The sequence below is a fragment of the Manacus vitellinus genome, unplaced genomic scaffold (assembly GCF_001715985.3).
Source record: "Manacus vitellinus isolate BGI_N305 unplaced genomic scaffold, ASM171598v3 scaffold_8_pilon, whole genome shotgun sequence".
In the NCBI taxonomy this organism is placed as follows: domain Eukaryota; kingdom Metazoa; phylum Chordata; class Aves; order Passeriformes; family Pipridae; genus Manacus; species Manacus vitellinus.
Genome location: NW_021940864.1, coordinates 6,619,207 through 6,633,237, shown reverse-complemented (window position 1 = coordinate 6,633,237; position 14,031 = coordinate 6,619,207).

Sequence of the window (14,031 nt, the reverse complement as noted above, 5' to 3'; positions counted from 1 at the left end):
TGTAAGATCAATATCGCTCATTTCAGCAACTGATTTCCCTGTGGATCTCAGGAGAGAGGTAGACTTCAATATTTTGTGACTGTCTTGGAGTCTAGGTCATAGTAGGCATAATCAAGATTAGGCATCTTCCCTATCACAACCTCCTTCCCTCACGAAGCCCCAAGTTTTCAGAAACTATGCTGGATTGAACTCCAGATGGGGATGTGCTTTAGTGTGGATATCATGCCACAAAACTTACTCCAATTTCAGGGACATGAACCCAATGAGTAATTTCAGACAAACTACAGCAACCTAAAAAAGAACAAAGGGCTGATGTACATAAATAATAACTTCATCCTCTGAGACTGAAGACACTAAGAGATGTTGAAGAAAACATGCAGTTTCTGAGGTTTTTCACCTTAAATAGAAAGGCTAAAACATCATAGCCTGGAATAGCAGAGTCATCCTGTGGCAGGACAGAAGAAAAACACTATCTTTCAGCTGACCAGAACTCAGAGATCTCTCCTGTCCTTGGAGCAATTTGGGCATGAAGCCACAGCCAAACTCTTGGTCATGTGGCTGGCATTTGGGTTAGCCATTGCCAGCTGATACTGAGCTCTGACTACTAACCTTTTTTCCTCCAGTCTTAAGTCTGCCAGCCTTGTCAATACCCTGCATGGTCCCAGCTCTCTCCCAGCCTGGGCAGAGCAGACACCATTACCGGTTTTACCTGGAGCAGTAGATAAAAGTATGAATTTAGGCAGTCTGTCTGGGGTAAAGCAGAAATCACACTATCTGAACATTTTCATTTCAAAGGGTTGAGCAGTTGCTTTTCTTCCAGCTACTCAGTTTTCTCATCTTTTTAGGATTCAGTTTTCTCCACTTGGCTTTTGCTTAAGACAACAGTTTATGCTAAGTTTGACCACAAACAGTTAAGCCATTTCTGAGAATGTTGACAGAAAAGTACAAGCATAAATTTGCGCTTTTTTTTTTATGTTGGCAACATTTTTAGTTTTGAACAGCTCAGCATCTCAGCAGGAAGTGGAAGAGAGTTAAAATTTGACCCCAGGTCAAAAATGTTTTTTGATGATCCAGTGAAAATCTGTTTTTCTATCACCAAGTCTGTAAGACACAGAGCTTGAGTAGCAGTTGATCATCCAGCCAATGGGTCATTCTGGTTTTCATCATTTTAATAAGACCTAAGTTCATGAAATTGTTCTTAATGAGCTCTGCTCTGAATTTTATGATGTGGCAAAATTAGTTATTTAGGAACTACTGGGTACTATAGCGTACCTTTTTATTGCTGTCTAGGTAGTACCACTCAGGTCCTTGCAAACTGTGTCATTCAAGTTATGTTAAATTCTTGAATGGATGATTTAATTAAGGGTTGAAGTTTCTTTAGGCCAAGATTTAATCAAACTACAGCAATGTATGTTACTTCTTCTCTAAAAGAAGCTAACTATATCAATTTTGCCAACACATCCTTCTTCAGCTCTTTTATTTAATCTTGTCCAATTGTAACCTTAGCTCATGTTTGTTGGAGTTACATAGGGAACCAGAATTACACTTGTTCGGGGAACCAAATGTTAAATGGGAAGAAAGGGAATTTTTTATATGCTGCCTTGCTTCATAGCTTTATTGCTTATCAGATGCCCACATGGGTGAGGCGAGACACTCAGACCATCAGCTTTGCCATCTTAAGATCTGCTGGCAGGACACAGATATAAATTATAACTCGCACCCAGTGGGAAGCGACATGTAAACACAAGATAAAGCAAAGCGTACAAAAGCACTGGCAGAAGCGTGGGTGTTGAGAAAGTTAGCAGTTTTCCTGTCTGAAGGAACCAGGCCAGCAGATAATTCTTTGGAGTGATTTCTTCCTCCTAGAAAGTACTTAAGTGACCTTAAGCTGCTGAGCTGGCAGCAAGTACAGCTCGAGTTCAGCGGATGTACATGTCTGCACTGCGTGATTCCACCACAGGGACCCAAGACCTTGGGAAGCAGCTTTAATTGAATAAAGCCATCCAGGGCATGGACAGCACTTGCGTTGAATTGTTGGAACAGCATGAACTGAAAGAAGCGCTGCGGTCTAAAAGCCATAAAACTGTACTGACCGCATCTTCCAATGATTTTTTGGCGCTGAATTACACAAAGTTGTCTTTTCTTGTTGCGTTGCACAGATATATGACACAGATTATTCCTTCATTTTTCGAAAGATCATACATAAAAATTATCCTCAGAATGTCCCTAGATGTACTGCTGGAAAGAGCAGCATAAAATCCCTTACAAAAAGGGTTTTCCCTTTTTATCCCTTTGCAAAGAAATACATATTTCTATCTCTTCAGTTTGAAATGAATATTTATTTATCCGGAGTGCATACATATACACATATATAATTTATGTGTTTATATACATTTACATTAAGCCTATTTTTCTAAGAGTTCTGAAAACTATGAGAAAAACTACTGAAGGAAATCTTCCTCACATTTTTGTCTTGTTTCACCATTTTCTATGTAGCAGCCTCGGGTTCCTGTAGCTTTTAGGTTGACTACAGGATGAACTATCATTGATAATAGCTCACATTGACAGTACTGAGTGCAGAATAGTTAGTAAAAATAATCTACCTTTGCCCAAAAGCTATCAGACCCCTTTCTTTTTATTTTACATGGCCTTATAACTTTCATTTTCATTAAACACATTTTTAATACTACACGAGAGTTCGAAGCAAGAATGTCTATACCCAGCTTAATTATATATGGTAAACAGAAAAATATAAGAAACCACTTAAATTTTACATCTTCTACTGTCTACAGCAACATTACAGGAAATGTTTAGAAGAAACTTGCACATGGATTTGTGCAAGACAAAGATTCCTGTGCCTTTTTCTGACTGCTCATAGAGTGCTATTTCATAGGTAAATGGCATAGTATATTGTAAAATTCAAATTAGCAGATAATATGCAAATAGTGAGAAAGTTTTTGTATCAGACAGTTGGCATTATAAATATTATAAATGCTAAATATTTTCCCTATAACTTTGTTTCACATTACCTCTCAAGTTCTTCCCCCAGTGAAATGAAGGTTAACAAAAGAAAATAGACAAGACTCATAGTATAAACCAGCTTATAGTTCCTCTGTCACTAAATAAAATCGTGCAAGAAAAATGAAAATGTTACCTAAGCTTATTTAAACAGTATTGTGGGTCATACATTATTCATGTTTAACTTCAGTGTCAAAATACTTGCTGAAAATTTTGCCTCTACACTAATCCTTTTGGCTAAAAACAGGTTCTGTGATGCCATTCCAGCAACATTCAGGCAAAAAAACGTGCACTGTTTGGATGAGTAAAAGCAGCAACAGATGGAACTTTCTAGTGTAAGGTTCTTGCAAGGCCTTAGAACAGCTTGATGAAACATGCTGAGTTATAAAGAGCAAGTGAAAATTAATAAAAAGAAGTGAAATGTTGACTATTAAGTCAGCAACTCTTATGCAGCAAGATACAAGAGGCATCAATTCCATGATCCTTAGATACAGTAGTAGATGCAGTTAAGAAGGGACTGGATGCTCCTGTGTTGACAAAAGGCTGCTACCTCTGTCCCCCACTGTGGAAGGAGGCCTGTTGCATCTACATCAAACACCCTTATGGAGTCTTGCAAGGCTGCAAGTCTCCCTGAGCATCACCCCAGAGGTGCAGGCTGTGCCTGCCCCAGGAGATTGCATCCCTGCACATTGAGGGAAGCACAGTGGAGCCGTGAGTGTGGTTACAAATCACACTGTGTAGCTTTCAAAAATGCTCACTGTCAGATTCAATAAATAATAGTTAAGCTTCTTTTCCTGGACCTTCAAGAAATATCTCAGTGTTTTCAGAAAGTGGAAGGTTATTTAATTCAGATGTTCTTTTTCAGCACAAATTACATTTCTCTGTGAAATTGCCCTTCCTCTTTATCCCAACTGTCTTCAATGGACAAGTTAGGGAAGTTGTCACTGGATAATTTCCTGCTTCATTACAATGCTTTAAAGCTTAATTTATATTCACAACTATGCTGTATATAAAAAAAATCATGGTAATGAAAGTTAACCTGTAACATTTCAACAAAGTCAGCAAATATTGTTTCAAGAACCTCAAGTATAAGTACTTAATAAAAACACTTCTGTAAATCCAAACTTACCCATACTTGAAAGGCTGCTCGGTCAGGTTTTTAAACCAAGATTGTCACTGAGGTGCCTTAGAAGCTGTGGGTTTTAGAAGCATATTTTCATTTCTTTCCATATTTTTCTTTCCTTTCCCCTAAAAATGTTTTTCTGCTCAACGAAACACAAATAGTTGATCTTTATCAGAAAAAGACAGAAAGATATTCTGGAGAGCACCTAATGCACTTTCAAACCACAATTACTTTAATGAAATTTCTTCCTTGGCTCCAATTTTCCATCTTATTTATCATACAAATACAGGAAAAAAAATCAGATGTAAAAGCATAAAAGTATTTTTGGCTTTGTTACTGTATAATGCTACATGAGCAGTTTGACTTACGAACAACTTTAAGCAACATTGAGTGAAACACAAAACATCAATCCTCCTTGTGGGAAATAAATTAGCCACTGTTTGTGAGTGTGAAAATTATACACTCTCATTCCTCCATATTCCATTCTATTGCGCTGGTTCTTTGACAAACAATTCATGCTGCCAGATGCTTCTGGAAGTTCTATGATGCAACTATACAATTTTTCAAAGCAAATATGATAGGTACATTCCTAATTGCACACTGCTTCTCAAGAAATCATGGACTGTCATTAGAAAACACTCGGTGCAGCAAATGGCTGTTTAAGTGTTGATTTTGCAATAGGAAATCTGAAGGAAACAAATGCATTTAGTTTGCAATTCTGTACAGGAAAACTCCAACAACGAAGACTAGACCTTTAAATTACAATTCTATTCCTCTATAAAAGCAGCAATTCATCAGTTTTATCTTGTTCAGCCTAATCTAGGATTTGTCTCCTTCCTGGTCTAACCCTAGTTATCTGAACCAAGTTTTCAGATGCTGGGATGTTAGACAGGTCATGTAAGATTTCAGAAACCCATCCTCAGTTTGGGATTCTTACTAGGAGCAAACCCCAGGGCTGACCCTTACAGAACACAGTTATGTGCAGTGGTAATTTAGGGGGGAGTTTCTCCTTAGCTTTTATGCACTCTGCCTCAGGAAAATGCAATCTATTTTCAGACACAAGAGTTAGACTGATAGGAGGCTGAGGCAAAGCTATGTTCAAGGAGAATCTGTGAGTGTTTATTACCTGGCCTTATCAGGAAGCTCTACCCATTCTCCTTTCCACTTTCTGGCAAATGTTGGCGACTTTGGCTTAATATCTGGAACTTTTATGGTGATATATAGGATAGACAGAATACCTTCTGTCAGGGCCTTGCCCTTGGAGTCATCTGCTCTTCATGAAGACACACTCAACACCAGCTGCCTTCAATGAGACATGTAAGGATCTTCTCCTGTGTCTATCACCATGACATATGAGCATCTTTATGGGGGTTGCAACTGTTTATTATAGTTTCTGTGAAATGGCATTAGTTACCCTTTTGACAGAGACAGAAATTGAGATATAAAGAGAACACATCTTCAATTTCAAATGTTAAGAGCTTAAATACTTATCAAACATTTCAAGTAGGTTTGTTTCCTTTTTGGTTTTAGTGAATTGATGTTTCTTCTCATTCACACAGAGGAATCAGTCTTCTTCTGGCAATAATTTCCCTATGTTTGTTGTATGGAAAAAGTAAATTCCGAGAGTGTCAATTCTATGAGGTCTTTATGAGCTCATATTTTACTTTATTTTAGTTAAAGATTTTGCTTCAAACTGAAGACCTAGACAATGGAAAAGGAGGAAGATCCAACTGATATTCTATATTAACTTTAATGGACAACCATCTCAATCCTTTCTATGTTGTAATCCAACCTGTTTGTCCTTTTCTATCTGCTTAGTCTCTCATACCCTGCAATAATATAAATAGCATTTTAAAAAATGTATTAATCTGGTGGCCATTACAAGAGGTCAGGGTGTGGACACCATGAGCTTCAGACTGGAGTGCAAAGGGAGTTACACAAGGGAGAGATCTATGCAACCAGAATAGACTCTCTCAACTCCTTCCAAATGCATTGATGATAGATTGTGTGCTCTTTTTATTCATGTACACAGTGATCTCAGCTTTATTCAGCCTTGTCTTTTGAGTGCAGGCATTTTAACATAATAGATTTTAAATAACCAAGAGGAGTAGGTAGATCACTAGTCTGATAAATTGTCTCATTTTTGATAAACATCTTCCAGGGCCAGTCTTTGAAAGGGATTCAGTGTTCCATTATAAAGACTAGAGAGTCAGGAGAATAAATTACTTACTCTATCACTTCTCTATGCTTCAGGTTTTCAGCTTTCCTTTCAAATACATCTGGTGAGAGTCTCATTTGCAACCTTTGCCTGCTGCTGAGTGCTGAAGACCTCTAGCAAGGAAGCTGTACTCTCTGAAAAGGCTTGTGTGTAAAACAAATGCCACTGCTGTGGCTGCTGTTGAAGAGCTCCTTCTGTAAAAGACCTGTGTAGCAAGTACGCACAAAGGGATTGTTTGACACCATCAATGGGTGTGTTTACCAGCTCATGAAGCATTCATGCCATATATGTTTGCAGATGTTCTACAGCCTGATTTATGAATAGCTTAATTCAAGGGGCATCTGTTGTAAACAGTAGAAGAGGGCCCCCTTGACATAGCTGCTGCCACCTCAGCTCTTGAAACTTAAACAGGCTGTGCCTGCAGTATTCTCCCCAGTCATCTCTCTTGGTGTATGTTTCTACTTTCTAATTTTAAACTTCAAGCTGTCTGCTGAAGAATGACTCAGAGAAAGGATGGGTGACTTACTATGGAGGAAATTAGAAGTCCAGTCATAGTCAACCCAGACTTTTGACCCTGAGCCTGAGTCACACTAATTGTATGTGCTGTAACCCCCCCACACACACAAAAACATGCACATAATCAAACAATTACTTTTTTAAAAGTGTCTGGACTTTCATGAAGGTCTGACTCTGGCTTGGTCTGGAACTGAAAAAGGAGACAAAAGAAGAAAAGGCTCTTCCTGCAGTTTTTCCAGTCCTGTTTAAAGAAAAAAAAAACTGCACAAAAATCTTGGCTTTACCATAACAGCAACATTGTGCTTGGCTTCATTGGGCTACTCAGGAGTCCAAAGCCTATTAAGTGTGTTTGGGATTCTCAGCTGATATGGAAGGAACCAGGCTTCTCACTTCAAAAGGCATTGTCACAGTTCGTCTCAGTCACTGGCATTCTCAAAAAAGAGGGCAAAAGCTACAAGGGTCTGAGGGACAAGGTGGTTTTCTGCCTTATGATTTTTTTTCTAAATAAAAAAAAAGCCTGTGATTAAAATCCTTACCCCATATAAAATTTCAAAGTGCTTTTAAAATCAGATAAAAAGCTGCTTTCCCCACTTGATGAAGGGGAAACTGGAGGAAGCTATGGAAAAGATATGCTTGCAAAAGGTCTCAAACAGAGTAACGCTAAAAATAAGAGCTTCTGCCTCTCATAGGCTACCCAGCAATGCTCTGTCTACTGTGAATCACTGGCCTCCCATCATCCAGGGGATATCCAAAGCAAATTATACCTTTAAGATGAATCTTGCTGATTCAATTATAAAATGACCTGTCAGAATTCTTTGTGCTACTGTTCCTTTACTTAAAAGTTCCTATCTTATAATTTGGCCCCATCTGTTGTCTCTGACAGACAGAACCTCTGATCATCTTAAGGGTAAAACTTGGATGATGTATCTTTTTAATTTACTTCTCTCTACTTAAAACTGAACATAAAGATAATTTTCTGTTGGTGATGCAAATCATGAAACATACAGGAGATAAAAGACTACATAGTCATAGTTGCTGGAACAACTCCAGTATTCAGAATTTTCTTGGGTTTAATCTTTTTCTCACCATTTTAACTTCACAACATCTGAGGCAAACTAGCTCTGTGTAAATTTCCCTAAATGCCATGATAATGAAAAAGAGAAAGAAAGTTGTCTGCAATATCCCAGAGAGGTTGTGAAAATCAGATTGGAAATTGTGTCTTTCAGAGTGTGCAGGGATCTTCCCAGCTAAACAGTCAGTTGGTGGAAGGTTACATCAGGCTAACTGAGAGAATTACTTAACTCTTTTCTTAGAAATGTTTCTCCTCTTCTCTCTCCTCCCTAAAGTGTATACACAGTCACCACCTCCTCTTCACATTATCTTTTTCAAAAGATTAGAGAGGAAGTCAGGGTCCTTTAGAGGCCCTCAGGACCCATCCTTGATGAGAGGCAGGCTGACTATCCAGACCTTTCCCAGCAGTGCTGCGCTTTGTAACTCTAAGTGACATTAAAGACAGGTCTGAGGAAGGAAGGTCAGACCCCAGGATGGGAGAGGCAAGGGGAGATGCCCCTGCTTCTCACAGAGATAACGTATCCATTGCTTCTCAGACGCGTTTTTTTAATATCTGCCTGCAGCAGCACAATTATACCCAGGGTCTCCTTTGCAGTAACAACAATGAGGAAAGATGTACTTTATTACTGTTAAGAACTGAATGTCATTAATCAGTTAGCACACAGCTGGGCCTGCTGGAATCAGTAACTGCTCTCAGCCCACATCCAACAATTCCTGGGTCAGCCTGAAGGAATAGTCCTGCAGCGTGGTCCCAATATTATTTCTTTTGTTTTTACTTCAGTTGCAGCAGTTGCAGAGAGCACTTCACTGTCTGGATGACATAGCAGCACTACCCTCAATTCTCATCCCTGACAAGAAAGATTGTAAGTCCCTTAATACTCTGATGAAGAAGCATTTTAAAAAAGAAAAATGAGCTTTAGAAACTTTAAATGGGGCCAAGCAGGGTTGCCTTTAGAAGGAGCAAGCCTTCAGCAAAGTCCCAACAAGAGATGTCTCCGCCACTCCTGACATCTGAATTCTTTCAGAATCAGAAGGGTTTTTTTAGTTTCATATCAAACCTGGAAAAAGATTAAAAGTTTATTGTCTGCTGCACTTTTGTGGGGGTTAAATGAAAAAGGAAAGACAGAAAAATCATGAGTTTACCCTCTCCATATATTTTAAATCTAACAAACTGCCTGCTTTTCATTGTGACAGTGGGTATCCTTCTCTTCTAAAACTGTTTCCATCAGTGTAGCCCTGAACTTTCTTTTATGCTGCTGCAAATCAGGGTAGAACTGTTATGATAAATTTGAGATCTGGCCTAACATGGATCTATTCCGTAGACACAGACATTTATTCAATTATATGAGATCTACTTCTTTGGATGAGTTTCTGGGAATAGGAGAGCATGGATTTGGAAGAAGTTCCATTTCTAAGAAGCTCAAATCCCTAGGGATAAGATATTCATAAGACTGCAACCACTATATATTTAAACAAAAAGAACATCTTCTGCCCACAGTGAAATGTGCTGATGGCTCACCAAATGAGGTATCTGAACATTGGTTCAAAGTGAACCACTCCTGTAGCACTCAGAAGATATTATAGGAGTTTTCTACATCTATAAATAAGTGACCTGTAGTGCAATCGACTGTTTTCTGGAAGTGAAAGTCTGGTGAATACTTTTGTGGCTGTTTGCTTAGAAAAGGTTTCACCTGTGAGAGTTAAAGCAGTCATCCCAAAAATGCTGAATTCTTTCCTCCCTTTTATTAACATTCCAGTCAGCAAAACTGTAGACTAGTCATACCCTACTAGTCAGACTACCTGAACACGGAGCAAATAGTTCATGACAAACTTCCAAATCTGAAATGAAGTGACTCACAATAACTGAACAAACTGAATAACTGGCTATTCATAAATGACTTACAAAGAGAACAAAGGTTAACCTTTGGAAAGTCATTTAGTACTCATAGTTGGCCATGATCTCTTTTTTTGCCTTTTAAAATAACAAGAGTGATCAAAAAAGCAAAACAAGCCTTGAAAGACAAGCAACCTAATCTCAGAGAGATGAATCTTTAGATCATGCATGAAACACCATTGCTGGCTCGGCACAGCAATTACTTTGTGCAGTTCTATGAGAGCTGGGAGCTGTGAGCCAAAAGTAAGAAACAAGGCCAGAACCAGCACCAACTTGCCACTAGCAGTAAAAAATATAAAGAGGCTGCTTTAACTATGTGTTTCCAAATCCACAGTGTTCTCCCTCTACCAATTACTCCAGCTTTTGTACTCTTATTCTACCTGGCTCCATATAGGTCTTTATAGTATATTCAGCTGAGCCTCTGAGCAGTTTTTATTAGTGCAGCAAACAAAGTGTCTAATGTATCTCATTTGTAATCTTTTACTTCATCTATCCTTTCTTCCAGAAAGATGGTATGTGGGAATTGAATATTTGAGACACTCTTGAGCATGATTCATGACTCCAACTGAGTAATACATAACTATCTTTCTCCTCATCTCTTGCATGACTTTTCTGATGTTTTGCTACCAATGTAGGCTTTCATATCTCATCTGAATCTAGCCTGGGATTCTGAAGAATTATTGGTGAATAATGGTGTTACAATTTTCATCTTTTTATAGAGAATACTTTCTCTGTTTAGAACTATATAATGAAGGCAAAACATTTGTGATACATACAAAACTGCACCTAAACTGCAAATGTGTGTGCATGACCCTGCCCAAGATGGTCTGTCCCTACCTGGTGTTGTGAGGGAAGACACCATTAAAGATCTAGACCATTTTGGGGGGTGGAATTTCACCAAGGGTTTTGTAAGGGTCATCTGTCTTATTATTACAGCTACATTCATGATCAGTGAAGCAAATGATTCTGTCTGTCAGTTATTAGTACTCCCAGAGCTAGCAAAAATAAACATATCCAAAACACTGTCATCTTTTGATTTCCTTTCACATGTGTTTCAAAAGCCTATGTCTTTGGAGTTAGTTTAAATCAACATATTGAATGGATTTTAATTACATATTTTCTTCTTCTTCTGCCACAGAATATAACATTAAAAAGACCTTAATGTGCACTTTATATATATATGTGTGTGTGTGTGTGTGTGTGTGTGTATGACACTTCCTTCGCTTTTCTCTGCTTTCATAACATGTGGAATCATGGAAATTCAGCTCCCACCTCATTCAGTTTGATTCATCTCTGGGGATGGCATTGCATTTATCTATCCATCACTTCAAAGGTTTTGTTGTAGAGGAGCTGGAATGTATCTACAGATTCACTTGACCAAGATGAGTCTGCACACCACCATTTAGGTGGTTAGCAATAGCTACAGATGCTCCCATGGATCCTTTCCTGATAGAGTGAGTTGTGCTGTGTCAGTGCATGGATTCAGCATATTCTTGGCCTGGGCCGAAGTATGAGGGCGATCACAGATAAATCTAAAGCCTGGTAATGTAAACCATCTTCACTACAAACATCAGATCAAACTCCATTGAAAGTCAACAGCCAAACGGAGGTGATTCAGTTTTATGATCTCAGACAGTTTGTTGACAGCAATATCTAACCTCTTAAAGGTCTCTTAGATGTGGCCTACTAGCAAAGCCGTTTCTGAAGTAACAAGATTGAATCCTGACAGATCAAGAAATCTCAATGTTTTACCATGAGCAGCACCTGGATTTGTGAAAGGCACTTTACATAAAATAAAACAATAAATCTTTAACTCTGCCCTTCAGATTACAGAGAACTAAGCCATGATGAGCAGCATGGGTACTGTTTAGATAAAAGAGGAAACTTCATGTGTTACTGCCTATAGAGGACACAACAGAAGTAAGATTCCATTCACCCAAATTACCTGATCAAACCTTGCATTAATTAGCACCTGGATAGCAAGGTACAGGTTTACTCAATGCCCTAAGAGATCTTAGCTTAGGATACTCAGGTGGAGGAGGGGAGTTAGAAACTTCCCTTAATTGTTCTGCATGTATCTAATGAACATTACAGCTTTGTAGAATTTTGGCAACACATACTGCTGGGGTATTATTTTAAACTTTGCTTCCTAAATCAAATAGCCTACTGTTTCAAAGCAATTTTGTTTGCTATCCCAAGTATTAGCTGAAGCATTAACAAGGTGGACCACGGAGGGCTGTGACAGAGACGGCGTGTGGGCAGCACTTTGCTAATTTGACCTCTCTTCACAGAAATGAGAGGAAACTGTGATCTGAAGCTGACATTTCCTTAGAACATCGCCCAGCTTTCCTAACACTGGGACCACAATTCACTGATAACAGGGCTTTGAAGTATCTGGAGAAGAGCCAGGAAACATTGGAAGTATTCTTCAGAGAATATCTGTTTCAGATTACCCCAATTTATAGTAAGCCACACATGCTAACTTTAGCATTTCTTCTGCCTTTAAAGCTTTTCGTCTTCTGGATGATTGATCTTGAGCCTTTTCCTTTGGCTCAGTATAGCAACATTTCTTGTCCAAACACTGCATTCCTACTTGGCATCCAGTTTCTTCCCCACCGTGTGTCACTAGGTTCACTTATCTTTCTCATCCTCTGATCCACATTAACTTTTGCAAACATATGATTTTGCTGGAGTTGAAGCAGAACCTGTGGCAAACACTGCACTGAATGTGGCTAAGAAACTGCTTGTTGTGGTTGCTTTCTTTTGTTCATTCACACCTGCAGCACTGAGTCTTCTAGTTCTGCACTTCCCCTCCTCATCATCAGAGGCAGTAGAAGGATAACTCATAAGCAGGAATTAGGTTTTTCTAGTCCCATTTGAATTCAGTTGGGGTTGTACACCCAGCTTTCGTGGTAGGTAATGCAAATCAGTAGTAGCAGCTTTGTAGGGCAAACCACTTGTTGCTGAGGATCGACATTCACAGTTTCCTCATGCTAAGTGTTGCCTGATCCCAGGTACTGAGTGTTCATTTGCAGCCACATGATTTTATGCAAATGTCTCCCAGTTTGGTTTCATACAGAAAGAAACCAGATCACGAGCATCACAATCTTTGTGCTGCTGCAAGTTAATGTTAGTAAGAGGTGATAGCTGGTAAGGTTCTTCTGATCCAGACTGTAAGGCCAATACAGAAGCATCATTTTATTCTTCTGAATTCTTGCTAAAAAGGGTGCCAGAGCAATCATCCTGCACAGTGAAATACAGAGCAGTTACAGCAAGTTGTGGCTCTGCAAGCATCCGTCACTTGTCTAGCCACCATACAATGTCTGTGGCTCTGACTGAGCACCTCCAAAACAAAGTATGATGCACACATTGCCTGCTCTTCAACCACACCATGGAGCTGCTGGCAAACCTGACTATCACTGCCCAGCCTAGACACGATTTCTAGGGCATGAATGTTGATAGCTAAACAGAGACCGTAAAGTCCATTTGATAAGTCTGTCAAACAATCAATGCCAGCATGGTTTAGCATCTAACCAATGGTGTAAAAGAGTCTATAACCTGTAATGAAGTTCTGAGACACTCTTTTGCCTCTTCTCTGGCTGGAACTTAATGTCAATTAATGTTACACAGAGCAATAAAAGTGGATAGTAGGCTACTCTACTATCAGACACTTGTCTTGGGAAGACAAGTCAGCATTTATATAAATTCTTGCTTTCAACACATCATATAAAAATGACAGAAGTCATCCATTTGAAAAGCTCCCTTCTTTGTCAACTACTACAAAAAAAGTCTGCTTTCCAATAGGAAGACAATATTTCCTTTTATCACTACTGTAAATAGGTAAGGATGCTTTGAAATCTAAACAAAGTAGAAATAATGATTTGGGCTTCCACACTAGTACATTTTGGGTTGCTGTTTTTAGACCTGTCATCTACTGACTTTGATGATTTACTCTGTCAGTAGTAGCATAAAAAGATTATCTGAAATGGTGGGAAGACCAGCTCATTCTTTGGCAGGGAAGGGACTATACACAGGTAGTTGCTTGTTCATCTTCCTCACAAGCCATGAAAAAAGCACTCATCAGTTTGTGCATCTCACTAACATCAAGGCTTGCGTGCACTGCAGTCAGGAACTGCAGTAGGTTGGCCATTGCTGTCTGGAAATTTGGCAGTGCTCTGGAAATTTAAGAGA